The sequence below is a fragment of the Pelobates fuscus genome, chromosome 5, assembly GCF_036172605.1.
Source record: "Pelobates fuscus isolate aPelFus1 chromosome 5, aPelFus1.pri, whole genome shotgun sequence".
Classification (NCBI taxonomy): Eukaryota; Metazoa; Chordata; class Amphibia; order Anura; family Pelobatidae; genus Pelobates; species Pelobates fuscus.
Window position 1 is genome coordinate 40,146,135 of NC_086321.1, and position 18,931 is coordinate 40,165,065.

The window sequence follows — 18,931 nt, forward strand, 5'->3', positions numbered from 1 at the left end:
CGTCAAATATAAGGCTGGTGTTTCATTTTTTTCACATTAAAATTCGCCAGATTGCTTACGTTGCCTTTATGACCCTATGGTAGCCCAAGAATGAAAATTACCCCTATGATGGCATACTATTTGCAATAGTAGACAACTCAAGGTATTGCAAATGGGGTATGTCCAGTCTTTTTTTAGTAGCCACTTAGTCACAAACACTGGCCAAAATTGGCGTTTTTTGAATTTTTCACACACAAACAAATACTAACGCTAACTTTGGCCAGTGTTTGTGACCAAATGGCTACTAAAAAAGACTGGACATTCCCCATTTGCAATACCTGGGGTTGTCTACTATTGCAAATGGTATGCCATTATGGGTGTAAATTTCATTCCTGGGCTACTATACAGTCTCAAAGGCAACGTAACCAATCTGGCGAATTTCAATTTCAAATGTAGCACGCTATATTTGACCCTGTAACTTCCCAAAACACCATAAAACCTGTACATAGGGGGTACTGTTTTACACGTGAGACATCGCTGAATACAAATATGTGTATTGTATTGCAGTAAAAGCAAACAGTATTTTGACATCCACAGTTAAAATGTCACGTAGAACTAAAAAGAATTTTTACAATTCTTATTTTCTTCCATTTTTTATTTTTTTTATTTTATATTAAATTATGTTCCATACCTAAATATTTGATATTAAATGAAAGCCCTTTTTTCCCCTGAATGAAATGATATATAATAAGGTGGGGTGCATTTAATATGAAAGAGGTGAATTACGGTTGGACAGACATATAGCGCAAATGCCAGGTTTTGTTTACGTTTTGTTCTGTTCACAACTTGTACATTTGGCTGCGGTCTTAAGGGGTTAAATAAAGAAACCGTTATATTATTATTATTATTATTATTATTATTATTTAAAAACTCACAATTAAACTACATTATTTGTCAGGGAGTGAGATCTTACAAACTATCTGACTTTTGATGTATTACTTTCATTTTGCAATATTACACTTAGTTAAAATAAACAAGACCCTTAAATCAATAATGCACCCTGAGCTCTATACAATGAACTTAATTTCTCCTTTACTAAAGACATTTGTCTTATTAATGCGGTTGGTGTTTATCCCCCTGTTACATTCTCTCAATATTAATTAGATTTCTTTACCTATTGAGAAAGCACTGTGTCTTTAAATCAAGGTGATGATGATAAATTGATATTTATAGTGTTTATTTATTTAGAACTTTAAAAAAGATTCTTTAGTGCAATTACAAAGTGGTTTCAGTGAAAGCATAAATAAGATGAGACAAATGTAGAACAAGGGGCTCTCAAAGCACCACAATCACTCCACTTCTTAATCGTGCAAAGTATAGATATCTGCAGCATAGGCCAATCGGGGACAAGTGATCCCAGCAAATATAGACCAAACAATTGCCTTCGTTTAGAACATTTTTAGAAGATTAGCAGGTCCAACTTTGGTTGATAGCCCCCACAGGCTCTTTGCATCATAATTACATAGAAACATAGAAACATAGAATGTGACGGCATATAAGAACCGTTTGGCCCATCTAGTCTGCCCAATTTTCGAAATACTTTCATGAGCCCCTGACCTTATCTTATATCTAGGATAGCCTTATGCCTATACCACGCATGCCTAAACTCCCTCACTGCGTTAACCTCTACCACTTCAGCTGGAAGGCTATTCCATGTGTCCACTACCCTCTCTGTAAAGTATTACTTCTTCATATTATTTTTAAACATTTGCCCCTCTAATTTAAGACTATGTGAAAATTGGGTTGCAATCCCTCATGTTTTTTTCCAAGTGGAGTTAATTAGATTTGGTTATGGTACTTAGAACGCCTGTTTCAGAATGTGGGATTCTGGATAGAGAATGCAGAGGTACAGACGAAAAAGACCCTTGAGAAAGGAGATGGTTATATTTAAGACAAATGTAAAGATGACAGTGAAATCAGTCATGGAGAAGTGTACATAAATAATACAATCACCTTTATAACTTTGGGGGGCGATACAATGCTCAATAAACAGTGAATACATAGTGCTAGCAGTACAGCTGGGGGAAAAAAGTATATATTTTTTGTCTTTTTTTCATTACAAGCAAAGGCTACTAAGTATACGGCAATATCTCAACCATGCAAGAGAGATCTGCGCTATTAGAGACGCTTCACTGTGCTCTCATGGTGATTAACTCCACTTAGAGAAGACATGAGGAATTGCAACTCAATTTTCTTATATTCGAAGTGCATTAATAGTACTGGGTCCTAGGATATCGGATTCAGTATTTGGGCACTAGGATGTATCCAGATCTTTTCAGGTAGAGAATTCAGGCTGGTCACTATATAGATTAACAGCTGGACATCTGTCAAGATTGATCAATTAGCTGCATTCGCGTTTTCCAACTTTTGTTTTCATTCAGACATATACCGGTTAATAATACAGATTTGTCACCTCCTCACCATAACAGCTGCCCATTATATCAAATCACCCTCAGGACTGGGATAGGGGAGATAAATCAGATACCAGGTGGATGTGTTTGATATTTGTCATAGAATCTTTCAGATACATCGGAAGGGGGTTCTCCCACCCCAGTTCTAAAATGAGAATGCTTAGATATTGTTTTTGTTACAACAGCAGTCTCAATGTCACCAATGATCTGTCCGTTTATACAACAATTTAAACAGTAATATACTAAAAAATATGATTTTATAACAGGTGTGCTTTGTCTATAATCCGAATTATGTTGTTATCTTTGTGATTTTACTGATATCTATTAGAAGGCTTACTATTTTATCCACAAATACATATGTGTGTTTATACTCAGCTAAACACTAGCCTCGAAAATGTAAGAGTTTTGTTTTCTTTTTTTTTAAACACCTGACTTAAAAATAATATAGTTACAGTACATGATTATACATTGCATAAGCCTGCCACAATGCCAATGTACCCCATTTTTGGCTGGTCATTGGGGCTGTAACAGGTTTATGCAATTTATGATCGGATAATGTAACACCCCATTATTTTTACCTAAGTCTTTTTTTAGCAATTACGTACATTTTGTGGGTTTAAAACTTGTGTTTACTGAGGGATTGCGCTGGATTCCGCTTGTTGTATCAATTTGTCCAGGAGCACCTTTATAATGTATTCATTTTTAGGTGAGTGCAGCATTCCTGAGTTCGTACATAGTCTCACCACAAATTACCTAACTTTTTGCTCACGGAGAGACTTCATCTTATAGACCAGAACTGGTGCAATACAGATGGACCCAGAAGGTTGAAATTGTCCAGTCCGTGGCTGGTTTCTGGTCATTGCCCTGCTTTGGTTTAGAAAAAAAACTGTGTTTAAAAGTCCATTGCTAAGGGTAACTGCATAAATACAAGGTAAAGTCTAAAACATTATGCCTGTCTGTGCTTATTTGCATATCGAGCTGGGAATTCTGGGTATTTGTGGAAACACAATATATCTGAGTTCCTGCCCAAGGCAGACTTCCCAAAGTTCAGTTTGAGATATGCAGGTGATGCATAACAGTAATTTTTCCATCTGCACTGCGGGAAATTTTATGGTGTTTGGTTTCACTGCAAACTATGTAAAATATATATATATATAATTATATACTAAAACTCCGTGCTGGCAAATGTATAGAACTCCGTGCTGGCAAATGTATAGAATAAAGCGTATACTTACATGAAGACCGGATGTATCTCTGTATATGCTCCAATTAAGCCACCGGAAATGGATACAAGTGGTTGCATGTGCTGCCGCCTGCCCCTAAGCGACATGCACGGCATCCCTCAGTATATGGAACGTGCATCATTTGGGGGCGAGCAGCTGCGCCTGCGGCTGCCCCGATGGCCACAATGGTATTTTTGGACTGCAACATCTCTGCACTGAAAGATTAGCTGTAAGTATTTAGGTTTAAATATCTTTTATGCCTTTACTGGTCTTTTTGGCTCAACTCCCCTCAAGGAAGGACAGAATATTCTCTGCATCTTCTTCTTTTTAAATCTGTGGGGACAACTAGGAAGCCTAAAATGAGAAACAGACCTGAGGAGATGCAGGCAAGACCTTTGTCTGTCATTTGCTTCAATTTAGGTCGTCAATAATATTGATTGGCTCACTCTTTGATTCTATGTTTTGATGTGATACTTTGAATAGAATGTGGAATTTTAACAATTTTTTCAGTTATTCTTCCAGTGTATCCTTTTAAATGTCCAATATTTTTGGGTATGTTTCATGGAGGTTTTTATTTGGGGTATGTTTCATGGAGGTTTTTTATTTTATTGAAACTTTGAGCTATTTGAATTTATATTGAATAGCTCATGGAGTAACACTTGACCCACCCATGACGCTCTATATATAAACAAGTGCAGCACTGAACACAGAGCTGTAATTCTAGGGCAAATTGAATCAGTAAAGCAGACTGCAGGAACAGTCCATTGGTTACCATGGTAACTGGCATACTTGCTATCTATCCCGACCACCTTGTGGACCAGCCTGTCATTGAAGACACATTCATTTTTTTTGTCCCAGTAGATCGCCTGTGTTGCAGCTGGCTTCACTGATAAACCATGACATTTCCATTGGCGCCCATCTTGCCCCTACATCTAACTTCCCAAAATATGCAACACATAGTGACTGCATCATTGTTATAACTTCACCCAGTGCCTGTCCTGTTTTTCTAAACCAAAGTAGATTTATCCACAACTAAGTATTTTTTATTTTGTCCACACGGATCTGAGGAGAACATGTAAACAAAGTATAGAAGCCAACCGAATCACTTACAATCAGTGTTGTGGCTTTGGCCCTCTTAAACCATATACCCTTAGGGCTGGCTCAAGGTCAAAAGGACAGCTGTTCTGTCTCCCAAACGGTATTGAGTGGAAGACAAAACATCACAAGAGGACAATATTCCTTGCTCCACGTTCTGTTACACAGTGTCAATTGTTCTCGTGGAAGCTAAAAGTACTGCCACATTGCAGGTAAAAAATATTTTTCAGTAAGAGCAGTTCACTGAGATTGTGTGACCTGATGACCTATGTGCGTCTAGGGAAAAAAAATGTAGGAATCAGAAGAATGTAATGTACTAACACCCGCAGCACAGTATAGCTCAATATAATTTAAGAAGTCTGTTGTAGACTTTGTCATATACTTACTCGTGCCATTGAGTTGATATTTTAGCCCATTGTCCAGTATAAAGTTTGTCTGTGTAGGATAACGTGCAATGCTGCACAATAATATCTTGGTATCTCGCACAATAGAACATCGGGTGTCAGGTACTAACTCCTGCAGAGAAATCATTTGGTACTTTAACCACTTTGTTGTTAATTGAGAAGGTCTATTATCTCTGACATCCTGGTTTGCTTATTAGATTATTCTGTTTAGCATTATGCGATAAATCGTGTGTGCCAAAATATTACACAGCAGGAATAAGTTTAAGACATCCAAAATTACAATTAGATGAAAAATAAAAGATTTGTGAATGTACGCATTTTAAAATTTTAAGTAAATTAATCTGCACATAAAATAAAAGATTTATTGGATCATATGTACTAATTATGCTTCCCTTGCTTTTAAATAAATGTTATGCTAATATTTTTTCATATAAGGTGCTTGGGAGTGAAATGATTAAATAATGTATAGCTTAAAATCAAACATTTATCACAAGGAAATATGTTCAATATTATGTAAAAATGCCAGGGCATCGAAAAAGTTTTTGTTAAGACTTTAGAAAGGGAAAACATACAATTTGTTATTATCTCACACCATCATAAACTGTATTTCTGGAATAATTCAAACTACTTATGCCATTAAACACTAAAGCAGCTGAATTTATGTGCATTTTGGAGTAATGGTAATTTCATGCATTAAATATAAAATTGGAATTCATGGATTTTGAAATAGTTTTATGCAATACTTTGCCAGAAACTGCTTTTCTCTAATAATAATTAACAGGACAATTTATCTGTGCTCTGCAATGGCAAATAAGGTTCTTAAAGGAACACAATATCTCTAGGAATACGAATATGCCTAGTTTAGGTGACTGGGCATGCACCCAGTCACAGGGCCGGTGCTTGGATTTTTAGGTACATAGGCGAAGATGCATTTTTCCGCCCCCCCCAAAAAACATCTTCACCTATGTGCCTCTTAACCAGCCCCTCTCCCCTCCCCGACCATTAGTGGTCTCCTCCCTTCCCTGTCCCTTAGTGTTCTTCTCCCCTCCCCCCTCTTTTCCCTGTCTCTTGGTGTTTCTCTCCCATTCCCTCCCTGTCGCTTGGTGCACCCTACACCCCGTTAGTGGTCACTCTCCCCTTCCTGGTGTGCCTCCTACCTCTACTGTTGCATTGCCGAGCGGAGCAGATCCCCTAAAGGAGCTTCAGTTTTCTGTACCCGGACGGACTGACAGGGAGTGCTCTCTCTGTGAGCACCTCCTGTCAGTCTGGCCAGGTACAGGAAACAGAAGCTCCTGTACCGCGCTCCGCTCCGCTACACTCTGTACACACTGACAGTCACACACTCAATGACCAACACACAGACGTCACTGACAGACACAGACTCATTGATCTGACACACACTCATTCATTGACACTGACAGACCCACACTGATTGACACTCATTGACAGACACACTGATAGTCACACACAGACTCAATGACAAACATACTCTCACTGATTTGACAGACACACACTCATACACTGACAGACATACTCATCATACACTGACAGAAACACTCATACACTCACATGCACACACACTCATACAATAACTCACACACACACACTGTCACTCACAGACACACACGCTGTCACTCACAGACAGACGCTGTCACTCACAGACACACACTCTGTCACTCACAGACACACACGCTGTCACTCACAGACCCACACGCTGTCATTCACAGACGCACACACTCTGTCACTCACAGACACACACACTGTCACTCACAGACACACACTCTGTCACTCACAGATGCACACACACTGTCACTCACAGACGCACACTCTGTCACTCACAGACGCACACACTGTCACTCACAGATATAGACACTGTCACTCACAGACATAGACACTCATACACAGACACATCACATACATTCACTAAGTATTTTAGAAATACACATTTTCCACCCAGCCTCCCTACCTGGAGAGCTGGTGTGGATGATGAATCATTCCCTGGGGGCTGGGGTCCAGTGGGGCTGCTGGGCGGCGTGCGGCAGTGCTGTGATCAGGCGTGGCGAGGGAGCTCTAATCTCACCGCTCTGCTCCCTCGCGCGCTGTCTACTGATGCCGCGGGAGCCGGAATATGACGTCATATTCCGGCTCCCGCGGTATCAGCAGACATCGCGCGAGGGAGCAGAGCGGTGAGATTAGAGCTCCCTCGCCGCGCCTGATCACAGCACTGCCGCGCCGGGGGTCCAGATAGTGGCTGGCAGGAGGGAGAGCTTCCCTCCTGCCGGTCACTGAAATATTGCTCCCCCAGAGCCCGTGAGCCCTAAGGCAGCCGCCTGTGCCCAGTCACCTCGCTGCATCGGTCTTGTTGGGAAAGCTCCGCCACTTTGGCTGAGATCATCAAGATCGATGATCTCAGTTAATCCAATGCTTTCATGTAGAAAAGCATTGGGAGGCTATTGCGCATGAGCAGAAAAACGTGACCATCTGATTAAAATAGTAGAGTTTTACTGCTTAGTTTTCAGCTGCTGGGCTAAAATAGGAGGCACATGGCACCCAGACCAGTTCACTGTGATGAAGTGATGTGGGTGCCTGTAGTGTACATTTAATAGTGCTCCTATCATGGTACACAAAACTTAGTCTCACTTTAAAGAGAATTCAATTCCATATACATTTGATTATCAGAAATGCTAGCAAATGTACAGATTGTAGTTTAAAACTCTTTAATAACCTGACAATTAAATCCTCAGTGTGAGACCCGCAGATGGTTGACTTGCACCTTGACACATAGTTACACCTATTATACAGGATGCATTGCGAAGCCAACACATTGGCATCATTATGAAGTATGGCGATGCTTTTGGAAGTGTCTGGCAGGGGGCAGAAAAGGACATCTGAGAATAGAGATGCTGGAGTGGGGGGGGGGGGGGGGGGTGAAGGAGGGGGGACTGCAGATAAGTAAATATTTTATAGCTCCCAAAGCAAATACATATATGATTTACCACTATGATAAAGCATATTTTTAGTTGTTTTGAAAGATGAAAAATCTTTACTTACCAGGAGCTGTTATCTGTTAAAGTGAACCTGTTGACTGTTAAAGTAAAGATACAGTTCCTTGTTCTTTTATTTCAGTAAATGCTATTACAATGTTTACTGGGGTAAAGCGAATAAGGGAGGTAAGTAAAAATGTTACTTTCCTCTGCCGAACCTTGAGCATTGCAGCGAGACCGCCGTCTCAGCGCTTGAAATTCTCTCTCACAGTGACATACAGAAGCGCGCGCCATGTATGCCATTGCTAGGGTTAAGTGATTTAACTCATTTGCTAGTGTTTTTAATCATTTTCTTGGCCTTGGCCAGCAAAGTACGTAACTTAAAATATATAGCACAAAGCAAACTTAAAAATAAAAATGAATTATTTTAACACAACTAATAGCTAACTTTTAGTTAAATGTGAACAAGTGACATTTTCTGTTTAAGAAATGGTCTAGTAGCCCTTGCCATAACATCATGATTTTTATGGCACTGTAGTCTCCAAGTCAGTGCTGTTGTAGTGGTCAAAGGAAGGCCTCGTCTATTTGAAAACTATGATTCTAAGTCCCACATTTAATCAGTGTATTGCAATCAATGTATAAGAACAGATTTTATATTTCTGTTCGTTAGTAGCACGGCCTATATACTGAGCTCTCTTTATAGAGGTCAGAATTCAATCTATGGAGGGTTATCCAAAAAGAGCTAAATTGCCCAAGAATAACCCTTGGATGGGACCTTTCAAGAATGATCTTTGGTAACTATGTAAATAATTGCTTGGAATAATTTGCCACCAAACTTTCGTCAGTAAGCTTGTAGTGAGTTAAAGAGTCACTAAACTATTTCTGATACAAGAAAACAAAAAAAATAATAATAATTCGTAATAAGAGCAATGCATCTGGTCTGGAAACAAATAGCGTGTACATTGTGTACTTTAAGGATATATGCAATTGTAAACACTGCATGGATGCTGCCCCACTGAAAATGTCTGATGCTATCTGGGGCATCAGACATCATTACTAATACCTGCTTAATAATGAACCTGTCATGACAGATATAGGTTTCCAGTTTTCTAACCAACTGAATTCCATTCTGTCCCTTTATTATATTAATAAACTAATATGAATTATATTATAATATATATTATTAATATTATTGTATTCCCATTATTCCCATTATCCCTGTCTAATGCTGAGAGCATCAATCATGTTTGCTGTGGGTGTTGCACTTGCTGTAAGACACACCTCTCCTGCATACCCATTTGGAAAGTACAGATTTGCTTTAAATAACAAGTTATTTTGGCTTTGTTTAAAAAAAAAAAAATTAAAAATAAATATCTGCTCTCTTTCTCTCTCTATTCTCAGATTGCCTGTCTAAAGCATCTGCAATAAATCATTCTGGCTTTTTCTCTCCGTGCTGCCTCTGCTGCTCTCACACACAGAGAATTCAAGGAGGGTAGATGCCCAGTGGAGGCTTTCCTGATAACAGACATGCAGAACATAGCCCTCTTATCTTTGTGCTGATCAGCACAGACAATTGCCTGACAATTGGGAGAAATTTGATTCTCTGTCATTTAAGATTAGGTTATATTTGTTATGACAGGTACCCTATAATTGATATATTTTTATATGACTTCATACAAACTAATACAACACCAACACACACAGTCGATTACCTGTAACACACCAATTAGTGCATTTTGTGGATACTCTCAGCACTGTGGATGCTGTATAATAATTTCAGGCCTCTCAGCTATACCACGGTCCTCAGAAAGTCAGGCTTCACTCTGTATAGATCCAGCTTCTCCTGCAGGGGAAGAACAGATGTTCCATGGGTACCAAAGGAGACACAGGGAAGTTGTCAAACTAAGCTGCAGTGGTTATGGTTCTTGGAGTGTTTCTTTAACTTTATTAAATTCCTATGGCACTGTTATCCTTGTCATGTAAACTTCAACATAGGTGTGCGTTATTGGTAATTCTGGGAGTTGTAGCTCAACTGTAGAATGTTAACAGTTGGGTTGTTATTCCCAGAAACCTAAGTGATAACATTGCAGACTTTGATATTTATATTGTTCTAAACTGCAATTCGTCTGAATTTGCGCCAATCTGATGGAATTCCCAGACTACCAGCTGAACTGTAGATAAATCACAAACTAAACAAACTGAACAAAGGGCGAGCATGTTCATTTTCATTTGTGATTCTGAATTCTGCCCATGGAGCCCAAAAATATGAAGTGCCGAAGGTTGCCTATCCCTGGTCTACACATTCAAAACAATATAATCTTTAAAGCCACACTCCACTGACCAAATAATGGAAAAAAAAAAATCACTGTTTATTAGATATACCCATGATGGCATGTATTTAATTATCCATTTGTTTTCATTAGGGGTATATTTAAAAACAACTTTCAAAATATCTGAAGCCATTGCAAGGACTTTCATTTTAACCCGGCCCAGTCTTTCTGTGGCGGTCCAATTCCCAATGCAATGAGAAGTCTTTGCAAGGCAGGTGCTCTGGGCAATTGCTGCCTATTGAATTTAGCTCCACTTAACTAACCATAAAGGAAGTAACGGGACCTGTTGTCTATTTGTCAGTCAAGGGGGTATAACAAAGTAAATTTATAAAAGTGTCAATTTCTATTGAAAAAAACAAAAACATTTTGTAAAATGAAAAAAGAGAGAATACACTCTTCACACATAGAGTATATAAACTAAGGTGCTTAGGGGTCTGTAGGGTTCTTTAACCCCTTAAGGACCAAACTTCTGGAATAAAAGGGAATCATGACGTGTCAGGCACGTCATGTGTCCTTAAGGGGTTAAGGACCATCTTCTAAAATTCATTGATCCTTTTATGACACAGGGTGCAGAGCTGACATATCCCCAGGGCATTCTGTGTGGAGCAGACAGTAGCATGTATTACTGGAACTGGTTTAGAAACGCATAACATGCTCTCTGGGATTTAAATGTAGAAAGATGCATCAAGGTTTTCCATGTGAAGTAAGGGGAGGAAGGTGAGGTGGAGACATATCATGTAGCGTTCATATAATATGTCTGGTCGATGAATCCTCTGTGGCTAAAATAACATAAAAAGCTAAAAATACAAAACAGCAGGGAACCAGAAAGACGCATTATCACGTTTGTTGCATGAACACATTCTGTAAATGGGAAGCAATACATTATATGTATTAAAAGCACCGCTCTTAATACAAATGCATGTCTGCTTCAGGCTCCCCACATGTTTTACTCAGTCTTAAGGTTTAAGAAGATTATAATATTACTTGGTTTGCTATAACTGATAGTTCAATTGAGCCATCTTTGTTTTTCTTTTTTATTAATGCAGATGTATATTATCTTCAGTGATAACTTTAATCACACACAGGAGGCTCATGCAGGGTTTAGCAAGATAAGAAATTCTAAATTACATTGAATTTGCAATAAAGGAAGTATAAACATTAGATGACTCTTTACAGGAAGTATTTAGGAAGACTGTGTCAGTAACATGCAGGGAGGTGTAACTAGAGCTGCATAAACAAAGTGATTTAACTCCTAAATGGCAGAGAATTTAGCAGTGAGACTGTAGAGGCATGATCTATACACCAAAACTGCTTCAATGACCTAAACTTGTTTTGTGAATGAAGTGTCCCTTTAATAACAAAGTTTAGTGTAACAAAGAAAACAATCAAACTTAATATACAAATGTAGAATGTTTTACCTGCATTTATATGCAAGTTGGTTGCTGTTGAAATAGCCTATTAGACTGAAGTGACCAGAAAACTCCTTTAAGACTTTTTTTTCCTTTTATTTTTCCTTAAATATCTGAAGTTGAGTTCCTCCTAATTAATAAAACATAAATAAAAAAAAAGTATTACACTTCCTCTTTCTTTGTTGCTCCTTCAGGAACAGATAAGTATTCTTATTACATTTAGCGGACATTTTCTCTTATCTTTTATACCGAAAATCCCGTATGATGTCACGCGTCACACAAGATTTTGGAATTAATTCATTCTCAGCTAGTTATTACTTCTGATTGTCTCCTCAGTTTACCTCAGAAAATCACACTATTGTTTCTATTTTTATTTTGCAACATAGTTTACCTCAGTTTATTTCGCATAAACTGTTAATAAGCTTATTTGAATTTGGGAATTGTCTAAATTGTTTAAAGGGCTTTATTTACATACTGTATTGCTGCGGTTATGAGCAGGGCCGGACTGGGAACAAAATTCGGCCCGGGCATTTTTTTATCACAGCGGCCCACTAAGAAGGGGGCGGGGCAGAAAGAGTGTGTTTTGTCATCATTAATGACAAACACGCCCCCTCTCAAAGTGCAGGCCAGGGCAGACCATGCGCAGAGCTCTGCTGAAGAGCTCTAGTATGAGAAAAAAACCCTGTATTTGTTCTGAACAGCGCAAGCAAATTTAATAACATGCTTGCACTGTGTTTCCTTGCAACTTGTCTCTGGTGTCTCTATAAATGGATACCAGGAGACAAAAATGCCAGGAAAGAGTATTGTGCATGTGTTTGGAGCCTGCCATTGTGTGTGTGCAGAGTGAGCTGATTGTTTTGTGGTATTGTGTTATAAGGTCGGTTTTAGTTGTGTTGTGTTTGTGGTGTAATGTAATGCATATGTGGCTAGGGGCTGTAGAGAATGTGTGTATAGGGGATGTAGCAAAAGTGTGCATACAGGCTATAGTGTGTGTGTGTGTGTGTGTGAATATTATATATATATATATATATATGTATATATATTATATAAATATGTTTGGAAATATTGTGTATGTGTGTGGTGCAGTGTGTCGTGGGGGGTTCTGTGTGGGGTGCAGTATGTGTGTGTGAGGTGTGATGTGTGTGAGGGTGCGGTGGGTGCTGTGTGTGATTGATTTGTGTGAGGGTGCTGTGTGTGATTTGTGTGAGTGCTGTGTGTGATGTGTGTATGAGAGTGCTGTGTGTATGAGAGTGCTGTGTGTGAGAGTGCTGAGTGTGAGAGTGCTGAGTGTGATAGTGCTGAGTGTGATAGTGCTGAGTGTGATGTGTGTGAGAGTGCTGTGTATGATGTGTGTGTGAGAGTGCTGCGTGTGATGTGCTGTGTGTGTGAGAGTGCTGTGTGTGATGTGTGTGTGAGAGTGCCGTGTGTGAGAGTGCTGAGTGTGATGTGGATGTGTGTGTGATGTGTGTGTGATGGTGCTGAGTGTGAGAGTGCTGAGTGTGAGAGTGATGTGTGTGTGAGAGTGATGTGTGTGTGAGAGTGCTGTGTGTGTGAGAGTGCTGAGTGTGAGAGTGATGTGTGTGTGAGAGTGATGTGTGTGTGAGAGTGCTGTGTGTGTGAGAGTGCTGTGTGTGAGAGTGCTGAGTGTGAGAGTGCTGAGTGTGAGAGTGCTGAGTGTGAGAGTGCTGAGTGTGATGTGTGCGAGAGTGCTGTGTGTGATGTGTGTGTGAGAGTGCTGCGTGTGATGTGCTGTGTGTGATGTGTATGTGAGAGCGCTGTGTGTGATGTGTGTGTGAGAGTGCCCTGTGTGAGAGTGCCGTGTGTGAGAGTGCTGAGTGTGATGTGTGTGTGAGAGTGCTGCATGTGATGTGCTGTGTGTGATGTGTGTGTGAGAGCGCTGTGTGTGATGTGTGTGTGAGAGCGCTGTGAGTGCCCTGTGTGTGAGTGCCGTGTGTGAGTGCTGTGTGTGAGTGCTGAGTGTGATGTGTATGTGTATGAGAGTGCTGTGTGTGATGTGTGTGTGATGGTGCTGAGTGTGAGAGTGCTGTGTGTGAGAGTGCTGTGTGTGAGAGTGCTGTGTGTGAGAGTGCTGAGTGTGAGAGTGCTGTGGATGATGGGTGTGAGAGTGCTGTGTGTGAGAATGTTGTGTGTGATGTGTGTGAGAGTGCTGTGGATGATGGGTGGGAGAGTGCTGTGTGTGAGAGTGCTGTGTGTGATGTGTGTGTGTGATGTGTGTTGGAGATTGCCGAGTGCAAAGTACTATGGATGATGGGTGTGAGAGTTTGGGGGGGTAGATAAAAATAAAAAAAAGAAGCATTATGTCCGGGGGGGACCGGCATGGTGGTATCTGGGAGGGGGGTTCAGGCACTATCCTGGTGGTCCAGTGGGTGAGTGAACTCTAGCCTGTCTGCGGGCTAGAGTTCACTCTCATTCACTCTCGCGAGATCCGGTCGTTGCCATGGCAACGCTCCGGATCTCGCGAGAGGAACCCGGCGGAGCTGCAAGATAGAGCTCCGCCGGGTCCTCTCCTGGCTCCCTCCCTCTCTCCCCGCTGGCGGCCGGAATATTCTCTATGTGGGCCGGTGAGGGAGATCTTTGATCTCCCCACCTGCCCATCATTGAAAACAGCGGGGCCGGCGCTCGGATAGTGCCGGCCCTGCATAGACCGGCAGGGGAGATCCTGTTACTTCCCCTGCCGTCCTCGGCCCATGGCCACCGCGGCCCACCGGGCATTTGCCCGGTGTGCCCGATGGCCAGTCCGGGCCTGGTTATGAGTTCAAAAGGACTTTTGGGTAATTTTTACTGGTTTATAATCCAGTGAATTATTTTTAAAATATAACGGTGAGAAATTTTTCAAAATGACACATTTTATAAATTTTGATAAGCTTCTTCAATCAGCCGTTTACACAACCCGCAATTATTGGTTAAAAGGATTGCACTGCATGAGAAGTCTAGATCTATAAATATGTAAAACTATCTAATAAATATAATAAATCCATCTTTTATTTCCTGTGGTATGATCGCAGATGCTGAATAAAACGGTACAGAGACATTGTTTAATAATGATAGTTTCTCACGCCTGCAGAGTTTTTCAATGGTCATCACACTATTGTGATTGTGAATCAATTTAACAAGATTGCAAGCTGCGGTGATTGATTGAAATCACTCTTTCTACATCCTAAAAACTCAAATGCCACTTATTAAAAAAAAATTATAATCATTAAAAGAACACGATTTTTCTACAGTCAATTGCCTTAATTTTTTTTTTTTATTAGAAAAAAATAGCCTGTGTTTAATTTCAGCCGGATGTTGCCATGACATGAAAGTCGTATTTTCATGCTGTCTTAACTATCAGTTATAACCATTCACAGATATCAACCTTGTAAAGTGCACCTTATCGATAAACAGAATGTATTGGACATTAACAAGTTAATTTACTAACTGGTTAACCATCTGTAACTGATTAAATGAATTACACTCAGGTATACGTTAAAAGATTAACATTTACTATTATTATCAGTATATTGCTTGTTCTAGCATAAGCACACAGTTTGCAATGCACTGGGAAAAATAGGCTATCACTAGTGCCTAAGGTAAAGGCTTTTGCATTGGGTGCCGGAGGAGGAAGCAAAGGAATCAAGCATATGGGAAGCATGAAGAGGACAAAGTTTGGGTCAAAGCATTTAACCCCTTAAGGACCAAACTTCTGGAATAAAAGGGAATCATGACATGTCACACATGTCATGTGTCCTTAAGGGGTTAAAAAGGATTTAACCTCATAGGACAAAATGGTGCCAAGGACCTCGAGACACCATAATGACTTCACAGAGATGATGTCGTTATGATGCCCAGTTTGGTCCATTAGCCATTCAGTCCCACAACAGAAAGCTTTACTCCTGAGTAGCAGGTACCATTTGTTGTTAATTTAGTCCTACCAATAAAGTGATTGGAGACAGATTTACACTGTTTTCCCCCAGCATCTTTCCCAGCATATCAGTAACGGAGTAGACTGAATTAAGGATGATCACTGTAATAATCAGCTACTTCTTCTCCAGTGATTGGCAGCCAGGACATTTGTTATCCAGTGCTACCCAGAGGTTAAATGAACCTTAACCCCAGGCCTAATCATAACCTTTCCTTTATTTCATACATACGTTTTACATATAGTCCTTCTGCAGTAATATGTTCCATACAAGATACAATCTTTCACTACATACATATGTTTATACACGCTCTCTCTACATACAGGTGTTCCATTGTTAGTTTATTTACCCAGTAGGTGTCAGGTCCTGGGGCTGATCAACTCTTCATGTGGGCTACTCATTGTTATGTGAAGGTGACTGGTTCCTGTTCTGGGAGCATGCAGTGGTCTGCTTTCAGGTCTAGTAGCCACTGGGCCTTGGTGTTATGTGATTTATTTCCTTTCTCCCAGATGTTTTTCCAGTAGTATTCAGTCTGCTGTGGGTCAGTCTTGGGTGGATATGCTGTGGTTGCCATGTGCATACACATTGGATGATTTGTTAAACAGAGCATTCATTCTCTTAGCCTCTCCTTCTATGGTGTATCTGCTCATTCTTGTGGCCAGTGCTGTCAGCCTTTGCTTAGTTGTTTCCAGTGTCTCTGGTATGGGCATATCCTTTTATTTCCTCAATAACTAGGATCTATCCTTAATCTTTCCATCTCTGTGAAGTTGATCCAGCTTACTAACCTCCTTATGTGTTGCCTTTATCTTGGCTTCATATTGTAGTCTCCATGGTGGGCATTGTTTCTCCTTCAGCTTATAGGACAACTTATGCTGTGGCATATATGAGATTGTTGGTCTCTGTGATGGTGTTGGTTGTAGTTGTGGAAAGAGCCTCATTAACTGCAGCTTGTATACTGTCTGGTGGCAGTTTTCCAGTGGTATTTGGAAATCCAGTCTGGTAGTCTGGTTAGCTGTTCTGCTCATCATAATGATCTACATATCATTAGACATCTTGCCCAGGGACCCTAACTGGTGAGGTGGTTTTACTGGGATGCGAACCTGGGTTTCCTTATTGAAACATTAATCCTGTACTTAGACAATGTTTTTATTTATATCCAATACTGTGTGATGGGTGCATTAAATACTAAAATACATGACATGACGGACATTGTACATTGTGAGGAACCTTATCCTAAGAGATCACAGGGACATACATGTCGTGGCCTCCCCTAAATATACTAAATATCAATTTATTTTACTGCACTGGTACTTTCTCTCGACCCCCCCACATCCCCCGATCCACCTTTCCATAGAAAAGCATTCAGTTTGCTGAAATTGTCAATTCTGTTACTTTCAGCCAAGAGGCAGGAGGGGGCGGAACCAAACACCACCCTGGACAATCAGCATCTCCTCATTGAGATGCTCTGCATGGAGACACTGAATATCAGAACCACAGCATTGTGGAAAATGTTTGCCCTTTATAAATGCGGGTAATAATAAATATAATAATAATAATAATATTATTGTTAGTTGATGGTGTAGTTTGAAGTGTCATGGTGCAGAGTAACATAGGTCTTCCTGTAACATAAATCACAGATCAAAAAATATGTTTAAGCCCCCCACTGGGACTTTTCCATCTCATCCAGCTTCATTGACTCCTTGTAACGTACTCCCATTACTTTAACCTGCTTCTTTGTGCTTTCAACATTATTACTATCCCAGGATGGACAGATTTGGATGAATGATGTGATAGTGAAGCCTCTCAGAGAAGTACACCAGGTTCATATATAATATATTTTTCCATGCTCCGTATAGTTTGAAGGTCTCCATGCTCTGCAATGGCTTCACTAATAACTCCAGATTTTCCTCAAGCGCCACCATATAGATGATATTTTAATTACAGATTGAAATTCATTCAAATCGGTTTTATGTCATTTAAAATTTAAATGTAACATTCCCTTTATTATTAAACAAAGTCATACAACATTGTCATGTCGATGGAAACAAAGATTAAATGTCACACCATAGGCACCCAGGCTGCTTCATCTTGTGATGGTCTGGGTGCATTGTCCCTATTCTCTTAACCCTGCAATGTAGAGAATTGCAGTTTTAGAGAAACTGCAAAGTTTACATTGCAGTGTTTAAATTGCCTCTAGTGGCTCTGTACCAGGCAGCCACTAGATGCGCTTCCAGCATTTACATGGAGTTTGACTACGTGAAATGACGCTGGACACACTCAAGCTTTGCATGAGGACGTCCAGCATCTTCAAATGCCCCATAGGAAAGCATTGAGTAATGCTTTCCCATGGCGAAAGCCTATTGATCACACGGCACGTGTCCTTTAAGTTCCCCCCATTGGCTGACGTCAGCGGAGGACAACATCGGCACTGAAATCAGGTGTTTAACCATTTATCCACAAAGGGGTGTGGGGATTTTGGGAGTGGGGTGCAGGGACAGATGGCAGTATAGTGTTGGGAATGCAACTTTTTATGTCTAACACTATAGTGTTCCTTCAAGAAAAACAAGAAATTTGGGCAAACTCATAAAAATATATGTTTTTATATCCTAATTGCAGGGCTCTCTGCTTTTAACATATCAGTAAGTGTAGCCAGTACTTTAGGAAACTTAAACCTTTGGCAGGTTGCCCAAACGTGGCAGATGGAACTCGGTGAATCGAAGAAAGTCGATTCTAAAATTTGCATCCAAAACAAAATTGTTTGGTTTGGAATTTTTTATTGCACATAAATAGGGTTATTCACTAAAATGAGAATTCTAAGAGTATTTCATAGGCAAGAGCAGCACATTAGAAGCGTAGCTGACTTGGAGAATATTTCCCAGTTTGGATATTTTAACCTTAAATTTGAAATTAACTTTGAATTCTCACTTAAGTGAATAACCTTGACCTAGTTCAAGTTATTTAAATGTGCACATAAACTTGTTATTGGAGTCTGTCGAGCATTGCAGATGTACACAGTGAAGTTCTAGAACTCCTCTCCACCTCCTCAAGACTTCAAAGGATGTCTAAAGCAAAGACGTCCAAACCTGCGGGCAGTCTCTTCTGCTCTCCATTGT

The 18,931-nt window shown here is 40.1% G+C and overlaps 1 protein-coding gene across 4 annotated transcripts in view; it reads left to right on the forward strand.

Annotated features, from left to right (window-relative positions):
* The window catches only part of RASGRF2 (Ras protein specific guanine nucleotide releasing factor 2), a 295,529-nt gene that overhangs the window by 108,000 nt on the left and 168,598 nt on the right, over window positions 1-18,931 (forward strand). The gene's annotated exons all lie outside the window — the stretch shown is intronic.